This window comes from Pan troglodytes, chromosome 12 (assembly GCF_028858775.2).
Source record: "Pan troglodytes isolate AG18354 chromosome 12, NHGRI_mPanTro3-v2.0_pri, whole genome shotgun sequence".
Lineage (NCBI taxonomy): Eukaryota > Metazoa > Chordata > Mammalia > Primates > Hominidae > Pan > Pan troglodytes.
Window position 1 is genome coordinate 114,215,350 of NC_072410.2, and position 13,152 is coordinate 114,228,501.

A 13,152-nucleotide genomic window follows, 5' to 3' on the forward strand; every position below is an offset into this window, starting at 1 on the left:
CCTCTGTGTTCCTAGGCTCATGGTGTTATACCTCTGGGAAAGGGCAGCCTCTTAGAAGCAGCTGGTGCGGGCTGGCTTCCTTGTCTGAGATGGCTTCTTGGCACTTGGTGTTCATGTGACAACACACACTGTATTCCCCGCCTTTCAGAGTCTGGAGTTTTCTTCCCCTGAAGTACTTTTTTCTGCTTTGGAAGATGTTGCTTTTTAGGTCCTAAAGTGGAGTCTGAAGGTTGGAAGAGTTTGGGTTTTTGTTACTGTTTTGTTTGTAAATGTCTTGGCTCTGTGCTGATGGTTTTAAGGATCTGGGAGTGAGGAATGAGAGAGAGATGTGCGAGTGGAGATGTTTTGAGGGATGCTCTAACCTCAGGGTCAGGGTTGGCCATGAAGGCAGGTGGCTTAGGCACCCTTCCTGGGTCATGCTGTCCGCCACCAGCCTGCTGCGGCTCGCAGGACAGCACCAGTGAGCCCTGGAATGCTCTTGTATAATAGGCTTCCTGGAAGAAGGGCCTCCCTCATTTGCCATTTGCAACCCTGTTCCCCTATCGTGAGAGGGCATGGCCCAGAGCATTGAAGGATTGAAGGCAGGAGACGTACCTGGAAGGTGAATGGAAAATCCTCACATCCACCTATTCACTGATTCTCATTTTAAAATAAGAGATCAGTGTCTCCAGTGCACCCCAAGTCAGTGAGCATGGGGCATTGAGAAGGTCTAAGTATACCCTAGTATACTGGAAACTAGTTGGGCCAGGAAGCCCAAGGAGGAGTAAGAGAGGAAGAGGGTGGTGTGGACATGGAGGTATAAGACCCCCAGAGCTGCACGCAGGCTGTGGCCATCTACACGTGGGTCTGCAGCACCACACAGTGACACCAGACATTTGATGCTGTAGGGAGCAAGAAAACGTCTATCATCAATTGCTTCTTTAAAAGTGTGGTACAGGCCGGGCGCAGGGGCTCAAGCCTGTAATCCCAGCACTTTGGGAGGCTGAGGTGGGTGGATCACGAGGTCAGGAGTTGGAGACCAGCCTGACCAACGTGGTGAAACGCTGTCTCTACTAAAAATACAAAAATTAACGAGGTGTGGTGGTGCATGCCTGTAATCCCAGCTACTCAGGAGGCTGAGGCAGGAGAACTGCTTGAACTCGGGAGGCGGAGGTTGCAGTGAGCAGAAATTACACCACTGCACTCCAGCCTGGGCGATAGAGCAAGACTCCGTCTCAAAAAAAAAAAGTGTGGTACCCACAGGGTCAGAGTTTTATTTTGTTATTTGTTTTTTATTTTGTTATTTGTTTTTTAACTGACAGTACCTTTTTTGAGTTTGTTTCAGGAAAAAAAAAATGTGAGTTCTGAATTTTCTTCCCTAGTTGCCCTCCTCCTTCTATCCCAGATACCTGGGGCTGTCCCCTCTTCCCTGTGGACAGTCACTCTGGCCCTGGCCTGAGACTGGATGTCAGCCCTGCCTCTGTGAGCCCTGCCAGCCCCCTCTGCTGACAGCAGCTGCACGCTGATGTCCAGACTCCACGACCGGCCTGAAGCCTGTCAGGGTCCAGCCAGCCCACTGTCCAGCCTCAGCTTCCATCTCTTGCTCCTCTCCCATGATGCTCCAGCCATCTGTGTGGAGCCACACACACCTGCTGTTCCCGGGACAGCCCTGGGTGGATGTTTACTCCTGCCCGCTCCTCTCCTGGGAACACCATTATCCTCCCCTTCGCTGCTTGGCTGACCCTTCTCTGTCCTTGAAGCCTCAGATATCACTTCCTCTGAAACCGTCCCTGCTCCCCTGGGCTGGATGCCCCTGCCTGTTCTTCTTCCCTGGAGCCTGGCCTGTACTGGGCTGGACTGGCTGCTTTCTGTGATCTCCTTCAACAGCGCCACTGTGATGGCCCAGAGCAGGGGGCTTTTATCCCAGACGTGGCAGGTGGAGCAGTGTCCAGGAGCCAGAACCACCTGTCTCCCGGATGCTTGAGGGCGGTAATTTTTGAGTGTGGTCCAGGACGTCCAGACCACTGGGGAACCCGTCAGCAATGTGGACGCTCCAGCCCCAGCCTGAGCGGTGGGATTCAAGCCTCTGGGGACAGCCCGTGGTCTGCTCTGACCAGCTCTCCAGGGACTGTGCTCCTGCCCAAGCGGGTGAGCCCTGGCAGCTCTGCAGATGGGCAGGTGGACGACAATCCAGTCCAACTCCTCAGGCAGCCTTTCCTGGGCATTCAGACTTCAACGAGGGTGACATCATGTCCTGAAGGCACACTCAGAGAACAGAGAGTTTGTCACCCATAGCTTAAAACCAATGTCAACCAACCACAGGGATGAGGCTGGGGCTGGCCTGCAGAAGAAGAGGGAACTGTGTGTTAGTCGGGGGCTCCAGCTAAGGGTGGCTGACCCTGCCTGGGCTCAGAGGCCTGGAGCCACACATGACTGGGTTGGGAGATGATGCCAGAGGCCTGCTCAGCAGCCAGGGTGCAGGTGAAAGTCCAGGGCCCGAGGGGTGGACGTTGTCCAGAATTCTGGGGGTGGTACTTGCTGTTTTATCAGACCAGGAGATGGAGCTTGTCATGTTCCAGACTTAAATGTTATTGCCAAAAAGAAGCCCTAAACAGGCCACGGTGTCCTGTTTTTTTAAAATTACGGTTGAGAAATAGAGGTCCGGAGTGATGACAGGACGGGCCAAGGCCACAGGCTGCTGACGAGGGTGGTGCTCTGCCCTGCCCCCGCCCCTGGGGCAGCTCTGGTCTCCAGGAGCAGTGCCCTCAGAGCCTTGCTCAACCCTGGGGGCAGGCGGGGTCCCCAAGGTTGGCCTGTTCCTTCCTCTTCTTCCAGGCTGACAGGGGGCTGTCAGGAAGTGGGGAAGGGGTTTGGAGAACACCTCCAACTCCAATTGTTGGAGGCTTTCTTTGAATTTGGGGTGTGTGGTTCCTTTTCTTCTTCAATTTTTGTACAGTTCCTGAAGGGGAAATGTGCACCCCATGTCCACTCACTGAGGCCTGTGCCACACTGAGAGATAGAACTGGATGAGGTCCCCAGCCTGGCACCTCTCAGGGAACCTGGGGGCAAGGTCCCACGGGTAGACGGTCCCATGCCCAGTACACGCATCTGATGTGTTAAGATATTCCCCCTGACGTGTTCCAACCAGGCGTAAATAACACGCGACGTCGTCCTGACAGCAAATAGAGCTGACCGTGCCCTGTTGTCTCAACACTTATCTGTGGACACCATTTAAATACCTTTTTGGAGATGTTGCTGTGTTGCCCAGGGTGGAGTGCAGTCATGATCACGGCTCACTGCAGCCTCGAATTACTGGCCTCAAGTGATCCTCCCACCTTAGCCTCCCAAAGTGCTGGGATTACAAGATATGAGCCACGCCTGATGCCTGGCCACTGTGGGGCACCATTTATAGAGTGACTTGTGGCCCTGCAGTTATGGGTAAGTAGAATTGGACCTAAGAGACACTTTGGCACCGGGGCAGCTGTCAGCTCTGCCGTCAGGGCCACAGTTGAGCGTTCGGGATCTTTTGGTATCCTCATAGCCAGTCTATTCCACACAAATGAGGCCAGAGGAACACCCTTCTAGTGAGTGGGGCTCCTGCCACTGTGGTTCGGCCACTGTTCTGGGCCGAACCACAGGGCAGCCCTGCAGTTGTCAGAAGAGGGCAGGATTCTCACCCAGGCGGCCAAGGCTTCCTCTGAGGCTGCATCGGGCATCCCCTCCCAGGTCCCATCTGTTCTCTGCCAGCCCCGATATACTTCGGGCCCCCGCTGCCTCTTCCCACTTGCAGCCCCTGGGATTTCCTTGGTTTCTTCACTCCCCTCTTCCCAAGGTCTTCTTGCTGCCCTCAGACAGGTGTGGCCCATCACCCTGTTGCTGCTACATTTTGTTCAATGTCAGAGCGTCCTAGGGCGCCACCTCCTCCTGGCTCCACTGTAGCGATGCCTTTGAATCAGATGTCTTTCTTACCTCTCATCCCCACGGTGAGCACGCAGAGTAGCTGATTCCTGAATAGCTGTGAATTGCTTGAATTTCCTCTTTCTCCAAGGAAGGAGGCCCTTTCCTTTCCCTGGCGCCACCTCGCAGGGTCTTCCAGGGATGGGAGCTGGGGCATGAAGAGTCATGGGCACACTGGGGAAAGGCGTGTTCGGTCTGGGTGAGGTGACCTGCTCTGGAGCACACAGTGTCTCCCCGGGGCTGACCGCGGCCTCTGCCTCCACGTGGGTTTGAACAGAGGCCATTTTCACTGCGGCCTCATTTCCTTGCGGTGCCTGGCACCGTGCCCTGCATCATGAATGGTGAGCAGTGAGTACACAACCCTGTCCCGTCTTCTTCATCTGTCACTAGAGCAGGTTTTCAGAAACTCAGATCTGGGCTTTCGCTCTCCGTGGTTTCCCCAGCTCTTGAGGGCAGCCCCTCCAGTGCCAGCCCAGCCCTTGTCTCTGCAGCCTGACCTCTCAGCTCATCCTCCAACCCACCAGAGCTGTCTCACCTCGGGGCCATTGCCTTTCCACAGACCTGGGGCCCCCATGACCCGGTCTGGAAGTTCTCTCACTTAAGACTTAACTATACAAAGCCTTTTGTGGTTGAGCCCTTCAGTTAGAAGAGGCTGTTTCCTCCTTCAACTTTCTACCCTGCCCTATGTGGATTCCCGGTGACGCAGGAAGATGCTCAGGGCTGAGCTCGGGGCGGGGGCGGGGGTTGGGGGGGGGTGAATATCTGATAAGTGTCTGTGGCTATTTCTGCTTCTTCCTCCAGCCCGATGTCTCTTGTTCACTGTATTGTTTCCCAGCATCTAGCTGGGACAAGCACATAGAAGTTCTAGTTAAAATTCATTGAATGAATAAATGAAGTTATTTCACTCTCATCATAAATGAAAGGAAAATGTGTAAAGACATATACACAATTCATAGGTATCCATGACATCATAAGAAACAGGCCTCTTTCTCTGAGGTGAAGGCTGACGTCACATTTTGATTGACTTATTACCTTTTTAGAGTCAGGGTCTTGCTGTGTCACCAGGCTAGAGTGCAGTGGCATCATCCTAGCTCACTACAGCGTTGAACTCCTGGGCTCGAGTGATCTTCCTGCTTCAGCCTCCAGGGTAGTTGGGACTACAGGTATGTGCCAACACACCCAGTTAATTTTTCTACTTTTTTGTAGAGACAGTGTCTCATATGTTGTCCAGGCTGGTCTTGAACTCCTGGGCTCAAGCAATCCTCCCACCTCACAAAGCTGTAACCTCAGCCTCCCAAAGTGCTGGGATGACAGGTATGAGCCATCACACCCAGCCTCAATTGACTTACTTAACTGGCACAAATTTTCTTTTACCTCTAGAAGCCTCTGAGTTGGGCTTGAGAAAGCCAGGTCTTAGCCACCAGGTTTGCTGACTACATATGCTTTGGCTAATAGGCCAAAGGTTGAGTGGGGAGAAGCACACAGCTGCTTTGAATTTGTGGTGCTCAAAAAAGCAGGGAGAGAAAAGTACAAACATTAGCTAGTCCTTGTTGATTTAGTTGGTTGGCTTTGTAAGACTGCAGGGTGTAGAAGTCAGCTTTTCTTTCTGGCTTCTGACTGACTCATTTGCCAAAGCAAGACAGAATTGCAACCTGCCAGGCACGAAGGTACTGTGTGAATTGTTGGAATGGCTGAGCTTCTATAGATTATCTTTTGTGGTTGTATTGCCCAAAGGTACTTTGCTTTTGGAAATCTCCTATCATTGCCGTTCTTAATTTTCAGTGTTATCGCTGCCATTTCAAAAGGGAAGGAGAAACACATTTTCTTTTTCATTAGTTTGAATGTCACTCCTTGAAGTTTGTTCCTGGGGAGCGCTCCTAGGATGCCCTGAAATTTCTGATTTATCACCTAATGAAAATCAGCGTTTTCAGAGCAAGTTCATGATTGATCAAGAAGTTGAGCGTTTTCTCTGGGCGGTATGCATCACTGAAATTTACATGCAAATGAAAATCTTCATGTTCAGCCCCTCCCTTCACCTAGAAAATAACCCCACCCACAAATCCTGCTGCTTCTTCCTCCATTTAAGATGGAACCAGCCCATTCTTTGCCTTCTCCAATGTTGTGAGCATTTCTTTCCACTTGCTGAGTTAATGATCTTTTGGAGAAAGATTAAGGAAATAGAGTCACTTAACTGAGGGAGAGGTGGGGGCGATGGACAAACATCGTCAAGGGGTTATCAAGGATTCCAAAAGGTATTAGGCTGCTCATGTCCTTCTCTGCACGAAACTGCTGCAGTACTCATTCCACCCCAGAAAAGCGAAGTGGCAAGGGAGTGCTCGTCAGGAGTGTTTTGAAGCAGTTTTGGCCCATGTCACTGTCCCTAATAGACTGAAAGCGAACGAAGCCAAGAGGCTCAGCTGAACCGTGTCCAGGAAATTCAGACCCCAGCCTCTTTTCTGAAAGCATATGCATGAGACATTATTTGTAGAGAAAATCAAACCCTCCTGATTTCGGAACAAGTTGGTGGGAATTGTTAGGATCAAGCTGCAGCGAGACAGTCAGTGTTCTGAGGTAGATGGAGAGCCTTAGAGCCAGTGCAACCAGGTGGTGTGGATGGTGGTGACAGTCAACTATGGGCTCTGCTTTAGGTTGAAGGCAGATGATATGAGTGAAGACTGTAGCAGAGAGGACACAGGTTGGATAAAGAGTAACTATTGTGATAATCAGAGCTTCCAAGCCTGTGGGAACAGGCTGCTGAGTTAACATCATCATCAGATATCTTCAAGAAAAGGCTTGACAGTAGACTAACATCTGTGTGCCCACTATGGGATAGATGTGTTCGTTTATTCATTAAATTTGAACATCAATGCAGTGGTAACTATTAGGATAGTAGTATGGGAAACAAAGATAAAATGTAAATTTGTCAGTGAGGCATGACAAATATATACGTTGCAGTATAATATGGCGAGTCCTAAGATAAGAGGCAAGCTTGGGTGCCAGGAAGCCTGGGGCCCAGGCCTAACCCAACCTGGGGAGCACTGGTATGGGCGATGGGATAAGACTTCCTGGGGAAGACGAGTCTTAGGAGATGGTAGGTGTGTTGGGCAATTCATTCATTTTTTTTTTTGAGACTGGGTCTCACTCTGTTGCCCAGGCTACAGTGCAGTGGTGCAATCACAACTCACTGCAGCCTTGACCTTCTGGGCTAAAGCAATCCTCCTGCCTTAGCCTCCCCAATAGCTGGGGCTACAGGCATGTGCTGCCATGCCCATCTAATTTTTAAATTTTTTTATAGACACAGGGTCTTGCTATGTTGCCCAGGCTTTGAATTCTTGGGCTCAAGTGATCTGTCTGCCTTGGCCTTCCAAAATGCTGGGATAACAAGTGTGAGCCACCATGCCTGGCCATGATGGGCAATTGTGAGCCACCATGCCTGGCCATGATGGGCAATTCTAATAATAATTCTAACAGTGATGACAGGTAAGCAGATAATACTGGCCATGCCAGGGACTGTGGTAAATGCGTCAGATGGCTTCCCTTATGCATTCCTTACTCACAACAGCCTTTGGAGGTGATTGCTCTTACTTGGCAGTTTGAGCCTAGGTAGGTTGTTGAAGCAGAGAGAAAGGGCAAGGCAGGAACAGGCAGGGGGCATTGAAGAGCTGCGCCCACCTGGTCTGGCTGCTATGATGAGCATTAAGGCCAGGACCTCAGGCCAGGCCACGTCCCAAAGGACTGAGGAGTGTGGAGCTGACCCTGTGGGCAGGAGTGCTTCTGATGGGCTAAGCTCTCGAAGGGAGTGACCAGTGGTGATTTTGGAGTAGGTGGGTAACAAGGCAGGATTCATTCTGTAGCAAGACCCCTATGTGAAGAGTACCTTGTTGGGCGGGAAAAGGAGGAACAGTCAGGGAACCAGAATCAGCGTGCAGAAGTTGGGAGGGAGGACACGGTAGGGTGCTCCACTAGCCCCAACCTCGTCCTGAGGAAGACACCGAGGCTCAGCGTAGACCTCGGAAATAAGCAGGTATGTTGCAGGATTCCAGTGCAGCTTTCTGGACTCAGAGGCAAGCAGGCTTTCTACCATGCCATAGACACTGATTGTGACCTTTTGTCCTCTCTGTTTTGTGATTTTTGTCTAAATCTTTCCATCCAGCCCCTCAGGCTACAGTGGGTCTCTTTCAGGGTCAGAGAAGAGAGAAACCCTTCCCTCTGAACCTTTCCTCTAAGTTCCGCTTCAGTAGGCATTTGTGGGCTTTGAATGGATAACCAGGCTCCTGGCTCATGTGGCTTAGCTGGTGGTTCTGAAAACAAATCAGCTCCCAAGTGTGGCCCGCCACGGGGCTGCTGCCGGGGTCCCTAGAGGCCTCTGGTGCACAGCAGACAGCTGCTTTCTCCCCGTCTCTCAGACACGGTCTAGGTGGCCCTCTGCTTTCTGCAACCCGGATCCTCCTTGTTGTATTTTCAGCCTGCAGAACTGAGCTGATTCACTTTTATGGAAAAACACATTTTAAATATTTAGTTGCTCATGGAGAGTTTTGTTTAAAATTACTTGAAATTGGAACTTTTCAAATTGGAGATGTTTGAAAATCTTTCTTAAACTCTGAAAATAAGTTTACTTCTTGGCTAGGATGCGAGAGGAAGAAATTTCATCCCAGACGATCATTGTCTTGAAAAGTGAAGAAGGAGTCAGTAGCGATCGATGAGAGGGCACCTTGCTCACAGGTCAATGTTGGGCGGTTCTCCAGGAGGCCCTGGGCTCAGGGCCCGGCTGCCCTGACTGCTGGGACCTGCCCAGTGGCTACTTGGCTTGTTTTGGTCTGCGCCTTTAAAGAAAGTCCTGGGAGCACTCAAGTTGCCTCCTCCCTTTTTCTTGAAATGTACACTAATGCCATTAACTATCAGATTCATCCCCACACACCTTCCTTTGATAAGCCCATGTTATTCTGGCCAGCACCGTTTGGCCATTGTAGAGGCCTAGCACGAGCTTCTGGCAGGATGCACAGGTATCCATAGCCTGTCCTGGTCGGCGCCCAGCCCTGGCCCACACACATGGCTTGCCCTTAGGTAACAGAGACAAAGGGTGTTGAGTAGTACTCAGTGAGAAGACAAGCTTCCAGCTCCTGAACTGAAGTATTAAGTTTAAAATGTTTTCACTTTCCAAAAGGTAGAAGATATTTGTAGGCAGAAGAGTTTGCTGGACACCAAGATGGGAGTGAATGAGCCTTGTGTTGAAACCACTACCTTCCTGTTGAATTTGACCCCCAGTGTTGCAGGTGGAGCCTAGTGTAAGGGCTCCTGGGTCCTGGAAATGGCTCCCTCATGAATGGCTTGATGCCATCCTACAGTAATGAGTGGGTTCTTGCTCTGTTAGTTCCTGCAAAAGCTGCTTGTGAAGAAGAGCCTGGAACCTCCCCTCTTGCTCTGTCTCTCTCTCTCTCTCTCTTTTTTTTTTCTTAATTTTTGAGACAGGGTCTGGCTCTGTGGCCCAGACTGGAGTGCAGTGGCACAACCTTGCTCACTGCAACCTTGTCTCCCACGCTGAAGCCATCCTCCCACCTCAGCCTCCCAAGCAGCTGGGACTACAGGTGCATGCCACCATGCCTGGCTAGTTTTTGTATTTTTGTAGAGACTGAGTCTCACCATGTTACCCAGGCTGGTCTCGAACTCCTGGGCTCAAGCAATCCACCTGCCTCAGCCTCTCGAAGTGCTGGGATTCCAGGCGTGAGCCACTGTGCATGGCACTGTCTTGCTCTCTTGCTTCCTCCCTCACCATGCGGTCTCTGCACACACCGGCTTCCCTTCACCCTCCGCCATGAGGGGAAGCAGCCGGAGGCCCTCTGCACATGCAGATACCTCATCTTCCAGCCTGCAGAACCCTGAACCAAATATACTGGAAAAAAAAATTATCCAGTCTCAGGTATTTCTTTATAGCAACACAAATGAACTGAGACAGTCCTCATGCTGTACCTTGGATCCCTAGACTTGTTAGTACCCTCTGACCTGCAGTTCTCCATCCCCCCTGCACTGTAACTGCCACTCTACTTTGTTTCTATGTATGTATGATCCTGCCTTTATTTAAAAATTTGGCATTTTCTTGATCATGAATTATTTTTTAAAATTTTAGATTCAGAGGGTACATGTGCAGGTTTGTTGCATGGATATATTGCATGATGCTGAGGTTCGGGCTTCTAATGATCCTGGCACCCAAGTAGTAAACATAGTAACCAACAGGTAGTTTTTCAACCCTTGTCCTCCCTCCCTCTCCTCTTTTTGTATCCCCAGGGTTTACTGTTCCCATTTTGTGTCCATGTGTACTCAGTGTTTAGCTCCCACTTGTAAGTAAGAGCATGTGGTATTTGGGTTTCTGTTCCTATGGTAATTCGCTTAGGATAAAGGCCTCCAGCTGCACTCATGTTGCTGCAAAGGACACGATTTTATTTTTTATGGCGGCATAGTATTCCATGGTGCACACGTACCACATTTTCTTTTTCCAGTCCACCACTGATGGTCACCTGGGTTGATTCCATGTCTTTACTATTGTGAATAGTGGGCCATGGATTTTTGCATTAATTTTGATTTCTTAAATATTGCATTGAAAGATGATTTCTCTTGATCACTGAGTTTTTTGAAACCTCATAAATTCTACATTCAAGGTCTCACTGCTCTCAAATCATCGCCCTGATCCTGGCCCTGAGGCTGCTCCACTGTGCGTTTTGATGTCAGCATCACTTAGCACAGGTTCGGTGCTGAAGTAAAGGAGAGAATCCCTCCGGGAAATGGGACCCACACGGCCCGCTCTTATTCCACCTTTCCAGGCTTTTTCTCTTTCCACACAAAGGATTCCTGTCTCTGGGTCCCTGGGTCCTGCTGCCTGCGATCCCTCTGCCCCATCTCTGTCTGGCGAATCTCCTCCTCCAAGGGCCTGTTCAAATGTGCCCTTTGCTAGTAGCCTTTCTAATTGCTCCTCTGAGGACCCCCCGTGCTCCCACTGCATCTGTGTGCCCCTCTGCCCAGCCCCAGTGGCTCAGCTTGGTACCACTCCCCACGGCTCGTCTGCAGCCATCTTCCTCACCAGAAGGCAAGCTCTTCAAGACCCCATGCTTTATTTATTCCATGCATGATTTTCTTAGTGTGTGGGTATGTTGGTCATGGGGGGCATCCATTGAATGATCAAAATAGTGTTATTGGATGCTTAAAAGATTTTTCTAAGTATTAATATACCATGAGTTTGAAACAAGTAACTGGCCAAAGGTGTGTCCTCTCCTCTATTCTGTGTTTCCTGGACCTTCCATGGGTCCCTTCATGGATCCCTTCCATGGATCCACCAATTGCCAGTCTCTGGTTGGCTGCTTGTGGTGGGGCCAGGGAGGAGTGGAAAGGTTACCACTGAGACTGCAGGAAATTTGGAAAACCAAGGTCAAATAGGAAGTCTTGTGGCTGGATGGGGAGCAGGGGAAGGAGCTAGGGGAGGTTCTTGGAGGGCATCTCCTCTTCCCCACCCCCTGCAGAGCTCATTCAACAAATATTGGTGACCAGCTGCTGGGGTGAACTGGATTGGAGATAAAGGAGTTGTGCTGTCACATTGGACAGGAAGGAGGAGCCGCCAAGAAAGGCTGGGACCTGAGGGAAGGGGGCGCCGAGGGGAGTGAGTGAGGGGTGGCATCTTAAGGCACCCAGTGCCTGGATGGGGGAGATATTTTGACAGAAAGGAGGAAAGTGGTGATTATGTGACATTTCCCTGAAAAGTAGATCTTCAGAGTGATCTCTGTGTGTGTGTGTGTGTGTGCATGCACATATATAATATATATACACACATATTAGACATATATATTATATACACACAATATACACATTATACACATACATATACACATGCATATATAATATATACACATATATACACGTTATACATATACACATATACACATGTAATATACACATATATACACATGCGTATATGTAATATATACATCTATACACACAAGTTATACACATATACACACATATATAATACACATGCTATACACTCATACACATATGCATATAATCACATATACACACATACACATATATACACACATACACACGTACACTCATACATATATACACACATATATAATATATACAGATATATACACATACATATACACATGTTATATACACATACACGTTATACTCATACATATATACACATGTGCACATATATACACATACATATACACATATATAGAAATAATATACACATACACATACATATATACACATGCATGTATAATATACATATATACACACGTTATACACATATAGTATATAGACACATATAATATACACATGTCATACACTGATACACACATGCATATATGTAATATATACATATGTTACACACATATGTAATATATACACACATATACATACACACATGCATATATAATATATACACATGTTATACATATACACAAATATATACACATAATGTACACATGTTATACAATCATACATATATGCACATGTATATATATACACGTTATACCTACACACATATATATACATGTTATACACTTATACATATATACACACATGCATATATAATATATACACATATATATGCACATTATACCTATACACATATACACACATACGTTATACACTCATACATATACACATATATGTACACATATATCATGTATCAATGTATAATTTATGTTACATGTAAAATGTATGTTATGTATAAAATAAATATATATTATGTACAAATTATAATTTTTAATTTATATACGTATAAATATATACATTTATATATAAACATATATGTATATGTTTTCTTTAAACTCAGGTTAAAGAAATAGGAAGTTAAATGTTATGGGAAGACTATTGGTAATTCTAGCCAAAGTAACTTGCTAATATTTTTAGTTTTACTGCTCTGGAATGCTTAAGGAAGATAAATGGGTTTTATTCTGAGACTCCAGTGCACAGATTGACTATTATATGCTGGACTTCAGAGAAGCAGTGAGCAATGATTTAGGGAGGTCATAAAATGGGGAAAGCGAAAACCAAAACACAAACACTGGCAAATTGGAATCCAAGAGATGATTGGGGCCTGCTAAGGATGGTTGAGTTATCTGTTACTGTATGACAGAGCCCCCACCCCCTGCCCAAAATGTAACAGCCTGGCACAACAGCCGCTTCAGGGGTTGGTGTGTGGGTCAGCAATTCGGG

General features: G+C 48.1%; 1 long non-coding RNA gene across 1 annotated transcript in view; it reads left to right on the forward strand.

The window, feature by feature from the left end:
- The first annotated feature begins 3,184 nt into the window (after positions 1-3,184).
- The window catches only part of LOC107972276 (uncharacterized), a 51,895-nt gene continuing 41,927 nt past the window's right edge, over positions 3,185-13,152 (forward strand). The window contains exon 1 of the long non-coding RNA XR_001715007.2: positions 3,185-3,417. This is a non-coding gene — a long non-coding RNA (uncharacterized LOC107972276). The remainder of the gene's footprint in view (positions 3,418-13,152) is intronic.